The 22,350-nt window shown below is 35.0% G+C and overlaps 1 protein-coding gene and 1 long non-coding RNA gene across 5 annotated transcripts in view; both read right to left on the bottom strand.

Moving 5' to 3' along the window:
• Positions 1-22,350, bottom strand: part of LOC143178604 (protein sickie-like) — a 117,051-nt gene that overhangs the window by 52,349 nt on the left and 42,352 nt on the right. The gene's annotated exons all lie outside the window — the stretch shown is intronic.
• Positions 20,231-21,968, bottom strand: LOC143178126 (uncharacterized). The gene is made up of 3 exons (XR_013001724.1): positions 20,935-21,968; positions 20,766-20,852; positions 20,231-20,667 (listed from the first exon to the last, which is right to left on the bottom strand). It is a non-coding gene; the product is annotated as an uncharacterized LOC143178126 (long non-coding RNA).

The raw sequence follows: 22,350 nt of genomic DNA, 5'->3' as shown, positions 1-22,350 counted from the left end.
GGTTTGTGAAGAGTTTCCAAGCCAAATACTGTATTTGAAGATTGTATAATAAATGAATTTTAAAAAATAGAAAAGAAGGTGGTTATTGATGATCAGATCTCCTTCTTTCCATTTTAATCTTAGCTGCTGCAATGAGTCATACAATTTCATACAACCTTAAAACATTTTACTTTCTTCCACTCTACTTGATCACTAAGATACGTATACCTAGTTATTTCCATCAGAAAATCCGAATATGTACCATTCACCAATTAACCCAATAATTTTCAATCGCAGAGCTACAACCGTTTTTATCACAAAAATTATATTTAACAACCAAAATTTCCTTTTACATTCCTCTCCCTCCTTAACCCCTTGCCTTACTTCGACGAGTCTGGCTCGTGTACTTTCTACAATATCTTCGCTGCCGATTACGCGGTAATGCGTGATGAGGATTTTTCGCAAGTAACCGATCACGCACCATCGCGTGAGACATCTATGTTCGCTCAATGGGAGCTTCAATGTTGGCAGTTTGAGATAGTTACACGTTTCAGATCGGCAGTAAAGGTGATAATATTACGAAAGAAAATTGTAAGGGAAAGGGTTAAGCCATAAATTTCCTGTAGCTGGATGCAGCCACCTTGGCGAACTTCCTCATGTTAGCAAAGAGACACAAATAAAAATGATAAAAACCATCACACGCGTCATATCAGGTACGTGTGTACACACGACAAATTATCTTATCAGACGTAGACGTAGATGGACGAAAAAGGAGGAAGAAAATGCGAGTAAATGGACGTGTCTGCGAGGCGAGAGACACGCTTGGTTAATTGCAATTAGAGCCATCGAGCCGGAAGTAGTTTGTGACGAGCACATGCTGCGCGCGCGTGTGTTTCCGTCGTGTGAAAACTGACGATAACAAGAGGCTGATTCCTCATTTTTCTCAGGCATAAGCCGGAACTGCTCTGTTTTATCGCGGAGATTTCAAGATTATGACCGAATGATATAACTTCGACAGAAGCGCTGACGTTGAACGCAGAATGTAATGGCCGCGTTCCTTCTGCTTCTTTTAGAGATAACAGGGTAGTAAAGCTGAAAATATGCAAAGTTGCAACTCGTTCCGGATCTCGTTGCAATGATAGCTATGTTTTGTGCAGTATGTTAAAAAGCAAAATACCTAATTTTGTTTTTTCTTGTGTTAGGTCATGCCACAAATACTATTGTCCTGTATGTCATAGTTAAGCATAAAAGATTAGAGATTTAATTAAATTAGGAATTTAAATATTGCGTAGAAACTGAGAATTGGCTATACAACTACTGATAGAAAATGAAAATATTAATTTTTTGCGGGTAAAACAATTTTCATTAGTTTTTTTTTAATTTAGCAAGTTATATCAAAAACGGAACAATCTTTTTATTTGAATTTTTAATATTTTCGTTCAGAATTTACTCAGGAAAATGTTTTAAGAATATTTTTGCAAGTTATCACGAAACAAAAATAAAGTATTACATAATTACAGATTCCTGGAAAATTCTTGAAAAGATTAAATAGAATTTTACCCCGTGCAGTCAAGTTCAATCTAAGGCCACAAGTACGCTACTTCACCTGATGCAATATTTGTGTCTATTCTAATTGTGTAATCAATTACACGGAATTAGCTATGACATAGTTCTTTACATCTTAACAAGAATGCGTCGTCATTGGAATTATTGCATTACAAAGGTATTTCAAGGACGAGAGTAGATTAGATATGTACCAAAAAATCGTGAGTACAAATATGAGTATAATTTAACAAGATACTATAAAATAAAAAACAAAAGACCTCAACGTAATTTACATTTGTTTCAAATTATTTGAATAATTTAGATCCACAGTAGTTTTATCTATGTACCTTCAATCGAAGGGCTCAGAGGATTGGCAATCTTTGATGTCAGCTATCATCAACACACAGCAAAAAATATAGATAGTTATTTAGAGAAAGCTGTCCACATCCAAAGCAGCCGACTTGATGACACATATTAGAGGGACTGTCCTCAATCGCTCAATCGTTAATTAAACCCTAATGACCTCAGCACACGTACTCATTTCGCTGATGTACTGTTGAAAAGAGGTATCACACTTTCTCTAAAAAGCGGAAATAAAACTGCAAGAGTTGCAAAAAGGTACATTAGGTAATATAATAAATGAGTATTTATATCCTATGCATGTTCCTGTCAGCGATTATTCAATCAACACAATTTCATAAATTACTTTTTGACTAATTTAATATTTACATACCTATACCAAATTACATATTTGTTTCAGCGTTTTTGCAATAGATATTTTATTTCTCATTTTAATTAAATTTGTTATCTCGGTGAGACAAAAATAACATTTTAAAAAAGTTTTAATTAACATTCAATTATTTCAGACGTATGTTGTCTTTTTCAAAATCGTTAAATTGAGATAAGTAAATAAAAATTTTTGCATATATGCATGAAAAGAAATTTTTACAATCGAAGTTTAAGGATCGATACACTTATATAACTGGGTCTTTTCTGTCAGTCCATTTCCAAGCCAGTTAAGTGCTGTTTGACATTCAGAAAAAAGTGAAGTAGAATTCCTGTATCTCTTTCAGAATTAATTTATGGATTTATCTTGATTATGGATTTACATCATATTTTGCTTATATTGGAAACTTTGCCGTTTAACTCTTAATTGTTTAAATTACTCACTAATTCAAGCTACCCTGTACAGTGTTATCTCGATATAGGAACACTGCTCCAGTAGTAAATTTACACTGTTGAACCCACTTTGGTCTTACACAAAATTTTAAATTATAAGGTCCATAAATAAAATTTGTCCACTCTAAATCAATGCAATTTATAGCAAATGTAACAACGAGACTACATCGAGGAAATACTGTATAGTAAATGTAACAAGGAGGCTATATCCAAAAGATACTGTGTATCTTGATACAGTTCCTCAAACTTTGCCTCTGTTCAACCTCCTAGCAACCAAAAACTGTCCAGTTATGAAAGAGAACGATATTTCGCTAATCTCTAGAGACGAATCGCTAAAATAAGGATCGCGAAGCAGAGATCATCGATTGGCAGTAGAAAACATGCGTGGAATCCACTTGAAACGAAATCCGAGCAAAGACTCATCGTCTCTCGTTTCTATATCCTTCTAGCTCCTCTCTCTTGTTCTCTTGTTCACTCTACATCGTCTACCACTTTTTCCTGCGATGATAGCTATCTGCAGACAAGAACTGTGCGCAGTGGAACCGAGTGTATCTCTCTTCGCCGAAGAACGCTGCCATACTCGAGTCTAGAAGAACGGAAGCACGCGCAAGCTCTCATATTTGTTCTGCTGCTGTTTCTATTGGACAAGATTCTCTTATTAACTGTATAAAAAACTTTTATGTAATGCTTCATGACTTCATTACAATATTGCGAATGATGACTATCTGATGAATGAGAAAAGGAACTCAGTGTGACTATCTTTTATGAAAAGGAAGGAAATGGAGATGTATTGTCTCCGTTGAGCATATTTGCAACTTGAAATAATTTTATATGAAATATGTATGTTGAATATTCAATTTTTAGTAGGTCTGTGTCAAATATTCCATTTTTATGTAAGGCACTCTTCCAGCTTGAGTATTTTTAGAATATTTTCATTCGTTTAGCTGATAACAAACTCAAAGTTAGAAATTGTTTTTAAAAAGTAGTGTGTATTACTATAAAGCAAATATTACTTAATTTTATAGTCTCTATTTTCTTTATTTTAGCAAATATTTGAAGAAAATTCTATTAATTTTTATATATATTAGGACTCTTGAAATTTGAACTATTTTACTCGAGTCACCAGTATGAATCTCTGCGCAATAAAATCAGTGGAATTTTACAAGGTCTATCAGATCGCTGGTACGTGCACTTCAACGCGTCATCGACGAGAAAAAAATATGTAACTCAGAAAATATTTACAAAGAACCAAGCTGATATTTATTCTTTCTGCATACTTCCAATGCATTGGATAACACGCCTATTTGCATAATTTGAACCTATTATTATGCAGATTCGACAGTGTCACGATTGTCCTTATTGTGCCTCATATAGACTACAGATGGTATTAATATTCTTAAGACGATATTTTTGAAGAACAACAAACGAGTTCCCATAACGAAATTATCGCATCTTGCATACAAATGGCAGTTTAAACTTGTATTTTTTATCAATTCTAATACCACTTTCTGTCACAGTGTGGTAAATTTATTCGTGTTCATTATGATAGGTAGAAGTTTATTTCTAAAAGAATAAGAAATTGGCTTTGCAAATTAATCTTTTTTATTATTCTTTATAATTGAGTTTAAATAAAATAGAAGATATTCAGTTTTCTTGGCTAGACTGCTATGAAAATAAATAAAAAGATAGGTAATAGAAATGAATGATATAATATTAGAGATTGAAAAATGGATTTAAAAATTCGATATGTAAATTAAAAAGGAATACATTTTTCGAAGAAATTTATATTATTTACTTTCTTACTTTACTTGCAATATTGTAAACAAATTATATTACCTCTGCCATATAAAGGCACTTATTTGATTTATTTTATGCAAATTAATAACGTGACGTATACGTTTTCCGAATCTTCATTTTGGTACTCTGAACCTGAACACTTTGCTCGTACAAAAATTGTTGATATTATAAAATTCAAACTCAAAGTTTGAATTTATAAAATTCAAAACTCAGAATATAAAACTCAAAGTTTGAATTTCATCTTTTATCTTCCTTAGCAAACTACTATTACTTTCGTCTCTAAGTTTTAACCAATGTTGAACTGTCCTCTTACTCTTATTAGACTCAACACCCCAAAATAACAAAAATTCCGAATACTCGAAGTTCGGTTAATCGAGATTCTGCCCTACTTCTAAAACCTTCGACCCTCTCCCTTAAAAGACCTCTCGAATCTGCTGATCGAATATGTGCACAGCGTGCACAGTGTTCTCGGCACGGACGGTAGCGAAATGTAGAAAATTTGCATAACTGAACGGCTACCGTGAGTCCCCTGGCCGCGTAAAGTTCTTTCCTCTGTCGCGCGCGGGGGCAAAAAGGTAAGAGGCAGCGAGAACAGCGTCGAAGGGGGGTCGAAAGAAATGGTTACAAAGACGGACGGGTGCTCGTCCGCCAGGATTCGAGGCGGCTGGTTAATGCTGGGCATTAAAAGGAGAGACAAAAGGCAAAACAACGGCACGAGTTTTAATAAGGCAGAGTACGGGATTGGCCGGCTAGTTGGCTTCAATCAAGCCCAGGGGTCTTCTTCTCCGCGTCTCCTCGGAGCCTTTGCCCGTTCCTAGCGTGTGCACGCGCAACTTGACGAATTAAACCCACGGACGACGGGGGACGATGAATTATTATTATTGTCACACTTATTGTTACCGCTGCCGTCGCCGTCGTCGTCGACGACGTTGACAACGCCGACGGTCCACCTATTTGAATCCCGATGAGGGAGCGCCGGAATTGGACGCTTCTTCTCGCTGTGAGCCAGGCTTGAATCACGACCAGCTCGTTTATCATCCTTTTGACTTTACGGTCCGGAGGAAAGGTGCTTTTTCGTACGAAGCGATCCTTTTCTTTGCACCCAAAAGGAGGATTGAAGAATGCAGGAAATGGATTTTAGAGGAATGCAGACGCGGGAAAATTGAATTTGTGTTTTTGATTTGAAGGATGCACTAAATGTATTGACTATGACATTACATGTAGCACTTAAATACTATTACTTGAAGGTGTTTATACTGCGTTCACTGAGAGAACGCAGTCGTTTCACGCAGATGGCTTCCATTGCCCCGACTGACTTTTCCACTGAGATTGGTGAAGGATTCAAGAGCCTAAAAGGACACGCCTTGCTTCTTTCTACTCTGTATACCTAGTGTCCAAATGAAACAAATGTTTCTATCTATTAAGAAACAATATTTATTGAGATATCAATGTATAAGAATCCACAGCTTATTTGATTATAAAGAAACAGTAACGGTAGAACTGTTTCCTGGATTTCCTACAAAATGTTCGATGCGACCAGGTAGTTTATGACACGGGAAATCTAGGGTCGTTTATGGTATTGCAACGCAGTAAGAATTCTGACTAGTACCAGTACGTTTTCGGTCGACAGAGACGATATTCAAGAAGATTTTTATTTGCTAACAGAGCCGCATTAATACTTTCGGAGAAAACTAAAATCTAAAAGAATATCGTTTGCTTGCTCAAAATTTCTTTCACACCGTTTATGCGCTAACACTTGAAGAAGTGACTTTCTTTAGAAATGGTAGGACCTTCAAGGGCCCAACAAGGGGTTCATGGGTAGGGATGTGCTCGGGAGTGACAGAGCCAATAACTAATGAGCGTAGGCGTGAACTGCGCAAAGGGTATGAAAACTCGTCAACCGACAACTGCGTTCTCCCAGTGAACGAAGTATAGGTATTACGTGAAGATGTTTAGGTATTATTATTAGTCTTGGTATTACTTGAAGGTGTTTAGGTATTACGCGAAGATGTTTAGGTATTATTATTAGTCTTGGTATTCAAGAAGTTTGAAACGGTGTAATGGAAAACGATGAGACATGAGGCTGATTCTATTGTTAGTTTGGACTTAGTTTTAGAACTGTCTCTGTGGAATGAAGAAACTGGTGGACATGATGGAGCAGTAAGAGAGAAATTATAATAACTGCAGCATCTTCAAAAACTAAAATGACATGATAAAATATTCTCTAAAAAGGTAAAAAAGTACTACATCAACGTGTATGTTAGAAATTGAAGAATAGTTTTAATAAAAAACTCTACACAAAGTTTAAATAAAGAAAGTAATAAATGCTGTCAAAAATAAGACTGGATTATGTAACTTTCTTATTTCGTATCAGCTATTTAAATAAAATCGTAAATCCTAAAAGAAATGAAATAAAAGCGTAGAACTAAAATCTTACAGATATTTAAGATTTAAATAAAAAGTTATATTTGCAAATGAAATGTTTGAATATTTTTGTTCTATAAGTGAAGTTAGTAGGTATGGAATGCATGGTGAGTTAAGAAGCTAAATTTTTTCCAATGTTTATATTTTTTTGTGCACATAATTCTTAGATGCACTAACTAAAGTAATCACAAATAGTAGCATGATAAAATAATTGTACCTATATTTTTTCAGTCGAACAAGTTTTTCTTAAATACGCAAATACTTTTTAATTAAAATCCTAAAAACGTGTACTTAATTTTATCGAAGCATATAATTTGAAATTTCCTTGAATAAACATTATCCAAACTTTCTTTATGCCAGAATTAATGAACTTATATCTACATAAGTGTTTGTAAACAGGTCAGTTAATTTATCATACGCGATGAATTAATTAGTGAGTCATTAAAGGGTCCATTCATTTATTCTAACGTCAATTAACGCTCATCCGCTCTAGATTGTAAATAAGGTACAGCAATAAAGTTCTTATAAGTAAGGGGAAATGAAAAATCTTTTTTTACTAATATATTTTTCAAAAATGATTTTAGAAATAGAGTATACTTAAGTATATGAGATTTATTGAGATTATTTGAAAAATAAATTATTATTTTAACATTAATTCAGATTCCTTAATTAAATAATTTCAAACAAATCAACTAATTTCTATTAGTACCTTCTGCTATGTAAAAAAACTAGATATCTAATTTGAAAACTGTGTTTGAAAGATTATCGAATTCGTTATTCCACATAAACAATATCTGTTTCATCATACGATCGTTGCAAAATTGTCAAAACCGTTCTAAAATACAGAATGACCAAAGATTGGAAAGCATTCAAGCGTATATTTATGAACACTTAACATATCGTCGATTTCACACCAAAAATTTATTATAGCATTTATCAACCCATTACTTTTTATTGCGTCGCACGTTTCATGTGCCTGTTTTTTCGATACTATAAATTCGCATTACGATCAAAGCAGTATTGAACGCACATTTTTATAGACCTCTTCGGCTGCAATTGCATTTATGATGCATTCATAATTCACAGAACTGAATATCGATATTGCAAAGGTTCAATGTTTCTGTCATTCGGGAGTGATCCTCGAGCGTCAAGAGTCAATCGCAACGATTCAGCTACGATTTATCTACGTTTCCCACCTTATTGCAAAAGTAAATTCCCTCCACTGTTCTCCACCTATTCGCGTCTACCCAAGGCAGCCTGGAGTTGATCGAACGCTTCACGACACGTCACGAATCGCGACTCCTCGTTTATCATCGTTTGTTTGATGCTAAGGTCTGCCCTGTCCTTAGAATATAGGTTCTTTTAACAGCGATTTATTGCGCACCTCGTGCACAAGTAAGGACAATACGCGTACGTTGGAGCTCTGAAATTTTTTCTCTTGCAAATGGCGAGTGATGATAAACTTGCTGAAACTACTCCTAAGGGTTAGAGTTCCCAGCGACTAGGTGTACCTTTTTTAACGTCGTTGAAAGATAAATTGAGAGGTGATCATGTTGGATGATTTGTAGAAGTAAGTACTATATGAATACGTGCAGGTACGTTTTGAAGTTTAAACACTTTAATGTAATGATAAACTAGGGAAGCTAGGGATAGTTTTATATTAAAGTTTAGCACTTCTTTCTGTTATCCTTCATTACGAAAGAATTTTACTTAGATACATAGTCATTTATAGTTTTGATTTTTGTGCATTTTATGAATTTATTGAATTTAACCAAAGACTTCGATTAAGTAAACTGTTGCCTTGTTTAAACCGAATAGATTCTGTTTAAACTGTCTAATAAATTAATTGCGTTCAGAAATTCAAAAATTCTAAAAACGCTATCACTATTCGTTTCAAACAATTGGAGAAACAATAACTATACGTATAGATAAACTATACGTGTACCTACGTGTCATGTAACAAAAAAATATGAAAAATAATGAATCACAATTTAGTCCAAACATTCATACACGTAAGGTACAGGATGTGCAAAATCTTCAATTTATGCTCGACTTCTTGTCATTCTTTAAGAGAATGGATCATTTTTCACGGCAGTTTTTTACATCTTAATATTATATTATAATATTTTTGCTACAATACAGTTTTTAAATTCATTTTTATTATAGCTATAAGTTAAAGAATTTAAATATCGAAAAATCTAAGTTAAGAAATTGATGGATCTTCTATAGTAAGAGCATTTAAACTCTGCTACAATTACGATAATAATTATGTAAAACCACTTTTTGCAAACTCAACGATCAATACTTCGGTCCTCATCATTCTCCACATCTCAGAGAGTAACAGCCTCATTTAGCTATCAATGATTTCCTAGTGTACTCAAGATACAGATCTACACGCGTTTAAGAAGAGCTCCCGAACAGAAGAAAAATTTGAAAAATGCTCGACAAGGTCTTAACACCGATTAAACATCCCATCCGCGTTCATCTCTGATCGCGTTCGTAGAACGTGCTCGAGCTTCTTCACTGCTTCTGCGACTTAACGGAGCACCGCCGCGCATCACAGCCACGTGAAAAACGAAAGAATTCTTCCTCAGAGTTTCACGTAATTGCTCGCTGCCGCGATGGCGGAAGATGCATTTTACAGAGATATAAAAGGAGCACGATGGCGAGGGTACAGTTCTGGCCAGTTTCGACAACCACCATCAGCTAATTCACCGACGATTCGGTAGGAAACGAAAGGAACGAGGTGGAGTTGCTGGAAGGTAGGCGACCAGGAGGAAAAGAAGAGATCCAGGCTAGCCTGGCGAAAGAAAAACATCGATAAAAGCTGGAGTAGTACATTCTTGTCAGAAGAACCTGGAGGATCCGGGCCAGACCCTTCGGGCCATTGGCGTAGAGCTGCTTTTTGTTTTAGTTTTATTGCTTCTCTTCGATAATTCCTCTTAGCCTCTAGTTTTCTGTTTGCCAAGCAGTAATGGACTGAATGGATTTCCTGGATGATATCTGCCGAGTGCTCAAATAATTATCTAGTATGTGTAGTTTTGTGAAAGAAAGAATTTCACGAAAATTTGTATTGTTCTTTAATTTTACATCTCTTAGTATTTTTTTAGGCCTAAAAGTTTGAGTGTATTTTACCTCAATCGGAGCTGTGGCATTTTGTTTTTTCGAAATCTAGAATGTCCTTTAAGTGTGTGTTTACCTAATCGTAGTTTTTAAAACGTATAAATTATGTAACCACCATCTGTATTTATTACATGATAACAAAAATAAACGTTGTTTTACGATCTAAGTTTAAGTTCAATTATTATTGCATAAACTTTGTAAGTATTTGCCTTTGAGTATGATATTTTCTATTGACATAAAGTGAACACAGTATTGTGTTCTAGTTCTAGTACCCAATATTTGAACATTATTACTGTTATAAAATTCTATTCAGTGTTTTTCTAGACTGCAAATCTTAGCACTAGTGGCATAATATTTGCACATATTTTGCTTCAACAATCAGTACCATTGTTAATAATATTATTATTATAATTATAATAATATATAATAATAATTATATTATTATTATGATATTATTATTATTATTATTATTATTACTATTATTATTAACTATATCACGTTATAGAAATAACATAAATACACAAATCTCTTGTTGGAGTTGTCGAGGAAGCACACCATGCTAAAAAGACTGCTACAACAGGTTAACGTCTCTATTGCCAAGAAAACTCAACCACTACGCACGGCATATGCACATATTATACATATATGTTACATATGTATGAACTAGAGAATCCAGGGAGCAGTTGAAAGGGGAAATAGTCGAGTAAGGGGCTTCAACGCTGGATTACGTTGATCTACTGTATTTTGTCAAAGTAACATAATCCATCAAACATGACACAAAAGCTACTAAAGGGTAGCCATTACATAATATGCATTATTACCAGATTTTATTATTCAGTTGGAGTTAATGTCTATTGAAGAATGAACAATTTTACAATGAACCATAGAAATGTCCATTACTCTCTAATTTTTGTGGCATAACTTGCTCAAATTTCGCGTTAACTGAATTACAAGTATTTCAGAAAACAACTAATTCACAGTGCAGGTACATTGTTATCGATGAAGATGTCGAGAACTATTCCAATAAATGCTAATCACTTAGAGATACCAATTATAGCGACTGAGTGTCATTAAAATCCTTTAACTTCCAAAGACTACGATACATGGGAACCCTCGAGAGGCTGATCATCGCCAGAAATCTGCAAGTCAGCAACTTCCCTGAAAGGTGTGGTCTTCAGAAACCCAGAAAACGATTAGCAATCATCCGGTGGATAAAGAACAATGGTAACAATTAGAGTTTATGACTTCCTGCGCCAATGGAGGCTCGCTCGGTTCCTTTGGATTAACGGAACTCCCACGCGGTCCGTGCACGCTGTCCTCCGAGGCATGTTCATGAAGTCGTGCTAGCTTGGCGGGCTGCTATACGCCCCTGGGTGCCAATGGGTTGTCAATGGAATATCAATAAAGCGTATAGAAACGCTCGTTACGCGTGGCGCCGCTTGGGATGCACCGTGAGTACGGTTTGGTAGGACTTCTCCAGGTTCTCCAGCTTGAAATAACACGATCGACGGCTCGTTTCATAAATAAGAATATTTTCGAGGTTATTGGACGAATGATGGACGGATTGAGGATGACGCGCACCGATGCTTCTCGGTTTTCTATGAGAGGCTGCATCCTTCTCAATGATCCAAAGTAAACTGTGCGTGTACAGGTGAGGCAAAAATGATTGGTTGCCGCTGCGGTACAGGGTGCCAGAAGAAAATGTTAACGCTTGCGTGGAGAATTCGTGCATGTGCATATACATTTCCTTTCCTTTTTACATTTCCTTTTTCGATGAATGTGTTGACGATGGTGAGAGATAAGTGGAAATTCTTTCAAGATAAAATTCATTTAGGTAATTATTTACAAAACGGTCCTCCTTACCGGTTTCGACGATCTTGAAATATTTAGTTAATGTCGACGTCCTCGGGAATTTTGTCATATACATATAACTGTCACTTGGCCTTGTGACTAGTTTCTGAGATATCTATGAAAGTACTGTCAATATTATATAATAAAGTATTCTTTTAAGTTTTGAAGTACTTTTGAGCTAGGTTTGGGTTAGATTTAGGTTACACCTTTAAAGTTCCTAAAATTGGGGCGTGAAGGATAGGAAGGGCGAACTCAACAAATTTGAGAATAAAATGAAAACTATCTTTGAAGTTGTTGAATTCATTTTTACTACCCTCAATAACGCAATTGTATTTTCAAGTATTCTGATGTACTTGTAATTTACTAAATACATAGTCAATTTTCTGGAACCAATATTATACTATGGGTTGGCATATAAATTAATGAAAAAGTATTATTGCAAACCTTGATACATAGTTGCATCAATTTCAATTACATTCCTTTTGCTGTACTTATCAATGTTCTTAAAAATACCTGGGATTGCAAGATTCATCCAGTTAATCTCACTAATCACATTGCATAAACTTGTGACAACAAACGATATCTTCAAGTTGATGATATTGAGTCACTGATTTCACCTAACAATAATCTTTCCCCAAGTATTCTACTTATATTATATCTTCTTTATAGGACAAATTGCTCTCTCGCGCAAAAACTCACGATTATTAGACTAGTATACCACGAGAAACCGATGAAGGAGCCAGCAAAGTACTGGGAACTCGTAAAATACTGCAGAAAAGTAGTCTTAAACAAACGAAGTGGGTAAAGAAAACACGCGACGTCATAGTAGCAAGATTGCACCGAATGTAAATAAAGGGAGTCGTAAAATGAGGTCGTAAAGCAAGCTACGCTCGAGCAGAAATTAAGTTTCATAAAGCACAAGCTGCTTGATGATATTTGTTCCAGACGAGAAGCGCTTAATTTATTTCAGCACGATGACGTTACACGTACGTAAAAATCCGCGGCCGTCTGGCTAGGATGGGCGACGTCCATTAATTTTTAATGAAGACCAATGATTTTTAATAAGATGCAATAGTGGTAATAAATATTAATTGTTCTCTTCGATGGGACACTTCGAAAATCGTCTTCGAACTACGCGCGTTAAAAAAGCGATTGAGTCACGAACGCGTTCCATATGAAATTTTAATTACAACAAAGAACACGCCTGCTGGGCAAGTAGCGTAATAAAAGAAGAAACTAGGGAACGAAGGAACAGATGTTCCGAGGCATCTTCGCCGCCTCTTGCAGCATCGCGTAACGGGGCGTGGTTAATGACTGCAAATGTATGCGTCACATAATTACGTACGCAAAAACGCAGTTAAGAAAAAATGCAGGACACGTAACTAGGCTTACCTACGAGCCGCCAGCGGTCGAGAGTGAGAAGATGGAACTTATACACATTTGTAGTTGTAAACTGACGACATTCATTCAGATAATACGAATGATTTAAGATGAAGAAAATGCCGTTCTTTTGCTAACTCACGACTACCTATTACGATTCGATTTCCTGGATTGAAAATTGATAATAAATAGTGCCAGCTTATTTTTCTACCTGCAGGAATGTTGAATTCTATTAAGCTGTTTGTAAGTTTCTTAATTTCTTGTGCAATGTTTGGTGTAAAAATGTTTAACAGGAAGTAAAGAAAATAGTCGATTGATTGTAAAGTTGTTTTATGATACAAGTGAACTGAAATAGTTTTCAGTAACGTTTTAATCTGTAAGTGGTAGGGTACCAGTATTATAATATAACATGACATATTCTTGCTATTTCATGATCAGAAATTATTAATGTAGTGTAGTATAATTCATGAAAGAATTACTTAATTCACTGATATTTTGCACAATTAATATTAAAAGTGAAGTAGTATAAATGCTATGATCCCGCCATACCAATTAAGGTGTAAATATCATTATTAGTTTATTCGATATTATCCACTATACATACGAAAAGTATCGTAGTTATTTATATAAATAGGAATTGCTTGAAGCTATGTTCGAGAATGTGATAAATAAGGTGAGAGTCGCAACTCATGAATATTTATTTTTCCTAAGGTCTTACTTTAAAATACGCAACCAAGATTCATTTTTATGAAAAATAATTTGAATTTTAAATGTATATACAGCTGTTTGGATACCAAATATGTAGGAGAATGAAACAGAAAATAATGAAGGGTTACAAGTGTTAGGTAGATTCTAGATTATATATTCGTCAATTATTAAATGCTTTCAGAAATCATTTAAGGATCTATTTTCTACAAATAAGAACAGTAGAATTCAATGAAAACTGGTTTAATCTAATAGTTTTGTAGCAATTAATAATCTTTCTAAAGCTACGAAATTGCAATACCACAGCATCACAAACCCAAACTCTCAAATCATAATTTCTACTTCAATCTCAATTTCACATAACACGTTGCAATTTCTTCCTTTCTCAATTATCATTAAATATTTACTTGACTACTTCAATCACTACATATATACATTTCTTAAGCTAGCAATATACCTGCATAAAAGAAGATTGCTCAATCTATAATGTTTCGAAGCTTATCACTTCTATTTTCCAGAACCTGTGAGTGTGAATCCACAAAGGCAAAACTAGTTCGCTCTAAAGAGTTACAAAGTACGATATAAACATCGATGCGCCTGTAACGAAAGATAACGTGCCTAACCAATCAAACGAAGTCATAGTATCGTCCAACAAATAAGTCCTATAGCAAGCCCACAAAAATCACACTTGTTGCAACGATGCTCCAATTTCTAGATCCCTCCAGAAAACATAAAAAATATAAAGTGCCTTTAAAGCTTTCAAAGGTTGCGACAGAAAGAAGTGAACTTTCCAAAACTTTGCGCCATTCAAATTTATGTTCGCAATTACTGCAATGGTGCTATAATTTCAAGATAAGTCACCCTGAACGTTGTTTTTCTGGGTTATCTTTTTCTCGGAAGAGGAGGCGAGGAATCCTGACCAGACATACCGGAAACTTCGCGCATACAACAGCGAGATGGGTCTCTGTCGAGGACTAATTGCGAATACGCGCGTTGGACGTTCTCGCGACGCAGGAATATCGCAAGAAAAATGCCGTCATATGCTAGAATTGCTAATAAACCGAGGAGCGTGGCTGTATCTAGGCCAGCAATGTATTCAGTGGTAGGGCAGCGTTGCCGCTTATCGCTCATCTAGAAACTCTTCTTGTAATTAATGGAACCGAGATAACAGATTTTCTGTTCTATCGCGATAGAGGTAGGTACGCCTAGGCTGGTATCAACCCTACAGTTTTGAGACTATATTAAACAGGATGTACGAGATCGGTTTAATTGCGAATATTATTCAAAGAAAACAAGAACACATCCCACTACCATGTATTGGCGGCAGCAAATGCTGCTTCCTTTTGGTTTAGAACTTATCACAGCTTTTTCTTCTTCTAACGAAGCAACATTGGATTATACGGTCATTAATAACGTGCACAGACTGGAAGATTGAAATTATAATTCTATCTCAATACCTCCCTTGTCATTGAATTAGCGTAGAACTGTATTTATTCGAGCACGTTGGGGGACGAGACAGTTCAGATAATGGGGGTTACTGATTCTCCCCACTGCCTACAGCTTTTTTTTTAAATAATCAGAGCTCAGGTTCACTGGGTTCAAGTATACACACAAGTTTGTCTACTCATGTCTTAAGATATTTTAGTGAAACGAAATGAGCTGATTACTAGTGTCTGAATTTATACTGCATAAATGTTCATGTAACTGGAGTGAAAAAAGGTGAAAAATTAAACATTGAGTAAAATTTCGTTTTGTAAATAAAAGTCGAAGAAACGAGCTGTCATTACTGAAATAAAATATTGCATTATGTAATTTCGTTTATAATAATTTAATTTATTCGAATAAAAATTACTTCAGTGTATCTGCAGATTTACTGTTCAAATTATTATTTAATTATTATTATTACTGCTGGGTGATGGTATATGTAATTGTAACATCAGTCAAATTAACTATCTGTATAATTATTGCAATAGAGAATATACTTGCTTCAGATCAATAGAGTTCTATTATTTTCTAAGTTCAGTTAATCCCTCTGTTTGGAAAAAAGTGTTTCTCTATGTGATAACTAGACTATGGATTTTTATGCAATTTTATATTTTCATAAACACAATTAAATAAATGGAATCTAAATAAAAATTTGTTTCACCTCTCGAATACTATAATTTGCACTCCATCATATCTGCTACGTTTTTTAATCTTATATAATATATTCTCTAACATTTTACACATTTCAAATTTTCATAAATATATAAAAATCAGCAGTCTAGTGATAAGTCTAATCGTAAATTTTAATACACCTTAAAAGCTATTTAAAGAAAACACAATTATCAAAGTCAGCACTGTTAAAATTGAAAGGACAGATTGTAAACAAATTCATTTCCTTCAATAATATAAGAAGAATTCCCGACAATGGTCACTAACAAGTGTAATGGATCTCAAATAATCTTTCCAAACAAAGTCTAGTAGATACATCATAATTAAACTTAAACATAATAAAATTGTATACATAAGAGTAATTTTAAGTATCAAAACATTAACACAAGCATTGTGTCACCAAATAACTCTAGTAGCTAGACTTTGATTGCTTCGTTCAGCGTAGAAGGAACGAATAACGCCACAGCCAGAGTCTACACCTAAAGCTGTGAACCACGAAGACACCATCATCGTCGTTCCCAGCAATATTTCAGAAAAGTTTCCGCGTCAGAGAACGGTTCTCGATTTACGAGCAACACGATGAGAAATCCGAGTGTTGAGGTGAAGAGAGCAATGCTCTCAGAAGAATAGTAAAAGTACTTTCCACGGGGGAGTGGTGCGGTGTCCTTAAGGACGAGGATCGCTTATTCGGCCCCCTAACTTTCTGTCGTAAAACCGTGGGGTCAGCCGATGTCGTAAATCTCAAAGTCGTTCGTATTTTCGTAGAAAAGAGGAACCCACCCAAGACAGTCTTCGATACAACACTTCACTGGGGAAAAAGTATTTCAAACTCGACGATAGGTGAACTTCTGGGACGTCTTGTTCAACACCCTTATGGAGTTCGTATCGAGTCCTCGAACTTTCTACTGAACGAATTGGACGCGGAATAAAGGGTACCATTTCGCTAACAAGATTTACTAACTGTTTGATGGACTAAAAATGACGTTGTTAATATTGTTATTTAGACACGTTTGTTTAATTTAATCTGTTAAGGTTAAAATTTATTTTGGATTTATTTTATCGAGACTTCTACTTTATTTTTTGTAATACTAGTACAGAATGCAGAACAAGTTATAAAATATATTATTTATTAAAAAATGACTCAGGATTTTCAATATTTGCGAGCATAGCTTGAAATTAGCAATTATATTATTTAAAAAAAACAACATAAGTAATTTGAATAGTAATAAACCAAATTATTTGTGAACTGTTTGGGTTTGTGTAGAGAAGTTTGTAAAGAGTTTGTAACCAGTTAAATCTATTATCCTTGCATAGAGACTATTGTAAAAGTAACTTCAATTTGCACTTTTTAACAATATCAATTATAAATATTTTTATTATCTTTGTTCGTGAGACAATTCAAGGACAATTTACTTCATCGTCTAAATGTGACAATATTTGATTAGTATTTATGGAAATGACATTATTTTGAAAAAATCAAGGCCAAAAGTATTAAAACAAACCTCGGTTAATATTCCAGTACTTCTCTTGAGAAGTAATGACTTTTTTTGTTGCTTTAACGTAAAGAAATAAATTACCTAGCATCCACAAAAAATTATAAATAGTACTGTTCCTTAGTTAAATAGTAATTGTTTAACTAATACAAATATTAAAGTAATGAAACAACGAATACAATTGTTAGAAAAATTCCAACGAAAATTGTTTTTAAGAGCTGAACTCTCAGTTCGATTATTTCCCCTGTTCTCTTCGAAGCGATATGATTTAAAACTTTGGAGTTTTACAACGTGTCACGCAATTCCTGTTACGACGTAAACATCCGTCACGTCACGTCACCAAATCCGATAATCGCTTCCATAAATTTTTACAGTTCAGTGACTCAGTGCGGTCCTACTACCACCTGCTGATGCACATTGTAAAGCAGTTTCAACTATCGCGGAAGTCGTAACAATGAGATTTACGAAGGTTGTCAGAGGATCTGAGTTTTCGTTCCACTTTACACGTGAAGCTACGCGCGACAGTATTTTTCTCGCGAGACGACGTTGATTTAAGAAGGATCCTCAAGAAGCGATCCTCGATGCAAATTCGAACAATGATATTTTATGATGCATATTTTTCATGAAATTAAGCCAGAGAAATTTAATTGGAAATGTGTGCGTATTGGCTGTTGAACGATATTAATAATAATATTACTATAGAATAATGAATTATGAGTGATAACTAAATTAACGAGTTAACAGTTTTTAATGCGTGTAGTGTTTAAGGTAGTATTAGTCGAAAAAGTAATTCGCATTAGAGATAACACTTGACGCCATGTACCTATCAATTTTATTTATAAATGTGATTATCTACAACTCAGGAAGAAGTGTTATCTGCTTTGTGATATTTATAATTAGAAGAAAAATTGTAGTTTGTTTTCATAGCATCGTTAAGAACGTTGAGAGTTACGATATGAATCATATAAAATTCCTTTAACAAATGTGTCTAACTACGTACTTATAATTGTTTTTAAAAAGAAAGACAGTCCCTGTAAAAAATACGACACGTATAGGGACTTTAATATTGAAAAATTATTTCTTGACATAATTACATGTTTCAATAAATACTGAAAAATCTAAAGCATAGATAAGACAAAAGAAACTTTTTGCTACATATTTAAATAATGATAATTGTCAAAATACTCTACATGTAATTCTATTATAATACTGTTTAAACATACATATACTATGGTATTTCATGAATATTGCTCACAACCAAATACTTAAATAGCATTTAAATCTTATCTATATTATCTAGACAGCTTTGGTGCTAATGTCCATTTCCAATGCATTGGTTTTTAACAAGAATATACGCAAGGCTTCGCGTGTAACCTCAGATTGGCAGTAAGTGACGCACTTCCGATGAATCCAAGCGAGATAGAAAGCTCGACTGCTACCTGTCGTTGTCTTCCGGTTAAAGGCGCCTAGTGGAATTTTGATTACGAATGGACAGCTGTCAATGACGAAACATCAAACACGAGAACTATATAATTAGTCATTTTCCCACGTACACGGAGTCGTTCACGATATTTCTTAACAACGATTGTCACAACAACCTTTTCCTGATTTCTTTGAGCTACTTTATAAATATACGCAAGATAGCGATAAGATTGCTCAAGGACTACGCTGTTCCCAGGAAAGTGGTGGGTGTTTGGCGATTCCCTTATCGAATCTGCATATCATCCGAGGAATGAGTATCCTTCTATCGCTTCAAATGATTCATTGAAAATTACGTTACGCGTGGAAATGAAGCGAGTAACAGCGTTTCGAAACGCTGCATTTATTTTATTGCTTCCATCTGACTGCGATTGGTCGTATTCACGGTTTGAAAAAAAATGTTATGTGAGTTGTATCTGATATTTATGGAATGGATCATATCCTATATTTATGTTTCGGTTGCAATCAGAAAAAGTGTGCAGGAAAAAACACGTGAATGGTTTACTGAAGACTACTATTCAAGGATAATAACTTTCTTGCAAGTGCATACGATGGATACATATGCATTTCAGAGCTTGACAGTAGTTTTAAATAGAAATGTAAATTTGTTTGTAGATATATGGATTCTTTCCATTATTGACTAACTCTGTCAATGATAAATTATTATTTAGTATCTTTTGAAATTACGTCAAAGTTCCTCTGTATTGAGTATAATACAAGTTTTCTCTTTAAAAGACACGAAAATTGAAACAGATAAGTCAATATAAACACAAAATATCATAATTTTGATTCTTACTTAAAATGAACACAATAAAAACTATTTTTTCCAGTTTTTTAGTTGAGTAATTTTCGTAAGTATTACAATTACGAAGTAATTTTATTATAACAGTAAGCATTAAAATTACCTTAGCAAAGGAAATTGTAATTAAGTAATTAATCAGTTTCTAATTATATCTTTTTTACAAGATAAAAGTTTACTTTTATACCTTCTCCATATTAAAATGATAAAGATTCAGGTACTACAAAATTATCTTGGAATAATTTGCAAATAGGACAAACAGTCTGGATTAACGAAACCGAATTCTGTGCAAAAGCAAAATGAATGAGAAGGCTCTACATGTTGCATATTCATGTTTATTATTTAGCGATACTATGTATAAGAGGATTAAGAACGTGCGCTTAAAGTTACACAACTCGTGTAATTCCAAAACCAGAATCTCTGCAATTCAACTTAATTCAGAATCATCTCTTAAATGAATAAGCGTCTAAATTGGAATTCCTAACTATGGAAAATTAGGTTTCCTAGACCACTTTAAATTACTCTGCAAGCTCATAACCGTTTAGAGTAGTTACAACGTGTCTCAATATTAAACTCCATCACGCTTAATAAGCTGACTGTCATTATTTAGATAATATTCCTATCTGGTCTTGTACCCAATACGCAACAAAGCTGGTTTATCAAACGTTCCATTAAATTCACAATCTTTTCCCATTTATCACCAAAAAAACATTATTAATTTATCCTTTCCAAAGTAGATGGTACAAATCTCCCTGTTCACTTGAAAAATACAAACAGTCTAAAGCTCATTAAATACCCAACACACTCCATTTACATTAAATAAGCATAATTGAGAAAATGAATTCATTCTACGCTACCTTAACGAACTCCTCTCTAAGGAAGCTAATTCATTACAGTGTAAATTAGTATTGGAGTATTTATTCCCTCTGCATGCTCTTGGATCACTGACACAAAAACATAACGAGGAATATATTTCCAAGATCAATTCATACATCGACGAACTGTATTACCATAAAACTCATTTACCTCAACTATTTCCAAGCTCCAAAGAAAATCCCAGCAAGCATGCAATACCAAACCACTGCTCTCATATTCATCCTACATCCACTCTCATGGTACGACTCCCTCAGCGTTCAAACTGTCAAACAGTAGTTCCCAACTCTATCTCAATCTTCGAAATCACCTCACGTCATTCCCCGAGCGAGCAGCTCGCCAGCCCCGCGACGAGGTAGCACGGAAGGAGCCAACGCTGCGGTTTGGCGTATAAAGCGTATCTCCGTGATTCGCACGACGATCGACATAACGAGAGCCATACAAGGCGCCAATAACTATAAATGGACATCGTGGAAAGAAAGATCGCGAGTTCCGAGTCGGAGGAGTTCTTTCCCGTCCGCGGGAGTCATCCTCTTCGCTCGGCGTCCGTCGTCGACCGGTCACGCGACTGACGGACCGTCGCGGGAGCAGAGGCTGCTCGCCGACGTCGACAGAAACGGAAACGCGAGAAAAAGATAAAGTGGAGGAGAAACTAAGGCAGGACGATGGCGGAGGAAAGCCATGAGACGAGAATGCTGGACGCTGGTCGCATATAGTACCGCAAAAATGACCGAGACTCGAGTAGATCTCTCGGTTTCCTAGGAACGATCCCCGACGCGCTTCTTTCCTTCCTTATATGTGGCCCCCGAGCGTCGGTCGGTCCCCGATGCGTGAGCTATATTGAAAATTTTATATTTCCTCGCGACATTTCCCCTTATGGCTCGTAGACCTCGTTGTCGTCGAATCGTGGCACGAATAACGCGCCTTTTTTTATGTATTCCAAACGCAACGCCGAGAGAGCTCCCTTGCGTGTCGAGCAACGAGAGTAGTGTAAATTGTTCGTCTCTATCGTTTTATAGCTCTACGTGAGCGACGTGAGCGATGAACTCTAGCTGCACGCGTGCAGGGGAGGCGACGAGAAGTTATACTTTTTCTATAATTCGAGAGGGATTAGAGTTTAAGACGTGTGGGTGAAAATTGCTTATGAAGTAAAAATTTGTTTTCTTTGGAAAATTTGGGGCATTTTGGAGTAATATGAAATTGTTCGTTGGCTGCTGGCATCGAAGGTAAATTCAAATGTAGGACTCTTGTGTCTGAATTTTTCGTAATAAAAATATTCAGAAAATATTTTACATTTTTAATAAAAAAATCTACTTTCCCACTTTTATTACTTTTTTAACCATAACCTTCTTAAATTAATATAGTGCATAAAGACTGGTTGCATGGAGCGAAAAATGTTAAAAAATGTGAAATTTTGGACCGGAAATGCATCAATTTCCTGTAATTTGTTAACAAAGCATCCGTAAACACAGGTTCATATAAGGCATAACGTTTTTTCTAGTGTAAAATAATACGACCAGATTCTGCTTTAAAATCACACATATAAACATCTGAATAATATTTAATATT

The sequence above is a fragment of the Calliopsis andreniformis genome, chromosome 4 (genome assembly GCF_051401765.1).
Source record: "Calliopsis andreniformis isolate RMS-2024a chromosome 4, iyCalAndr_principal, whole genome shotgun sequence".
NCBI classification, from domain to species: Eukaryota; Metazoa; Arthropoda; class Insecta; order Hymenoptera; family Andrenidae; genus Calliopsis; species Calliopsis andreniformis.
The sequence above is the reverse complement of the archived record's forward strand: the minus strand, read 5'-3'. Positions and strand labels throughout refer to the sequence as shown.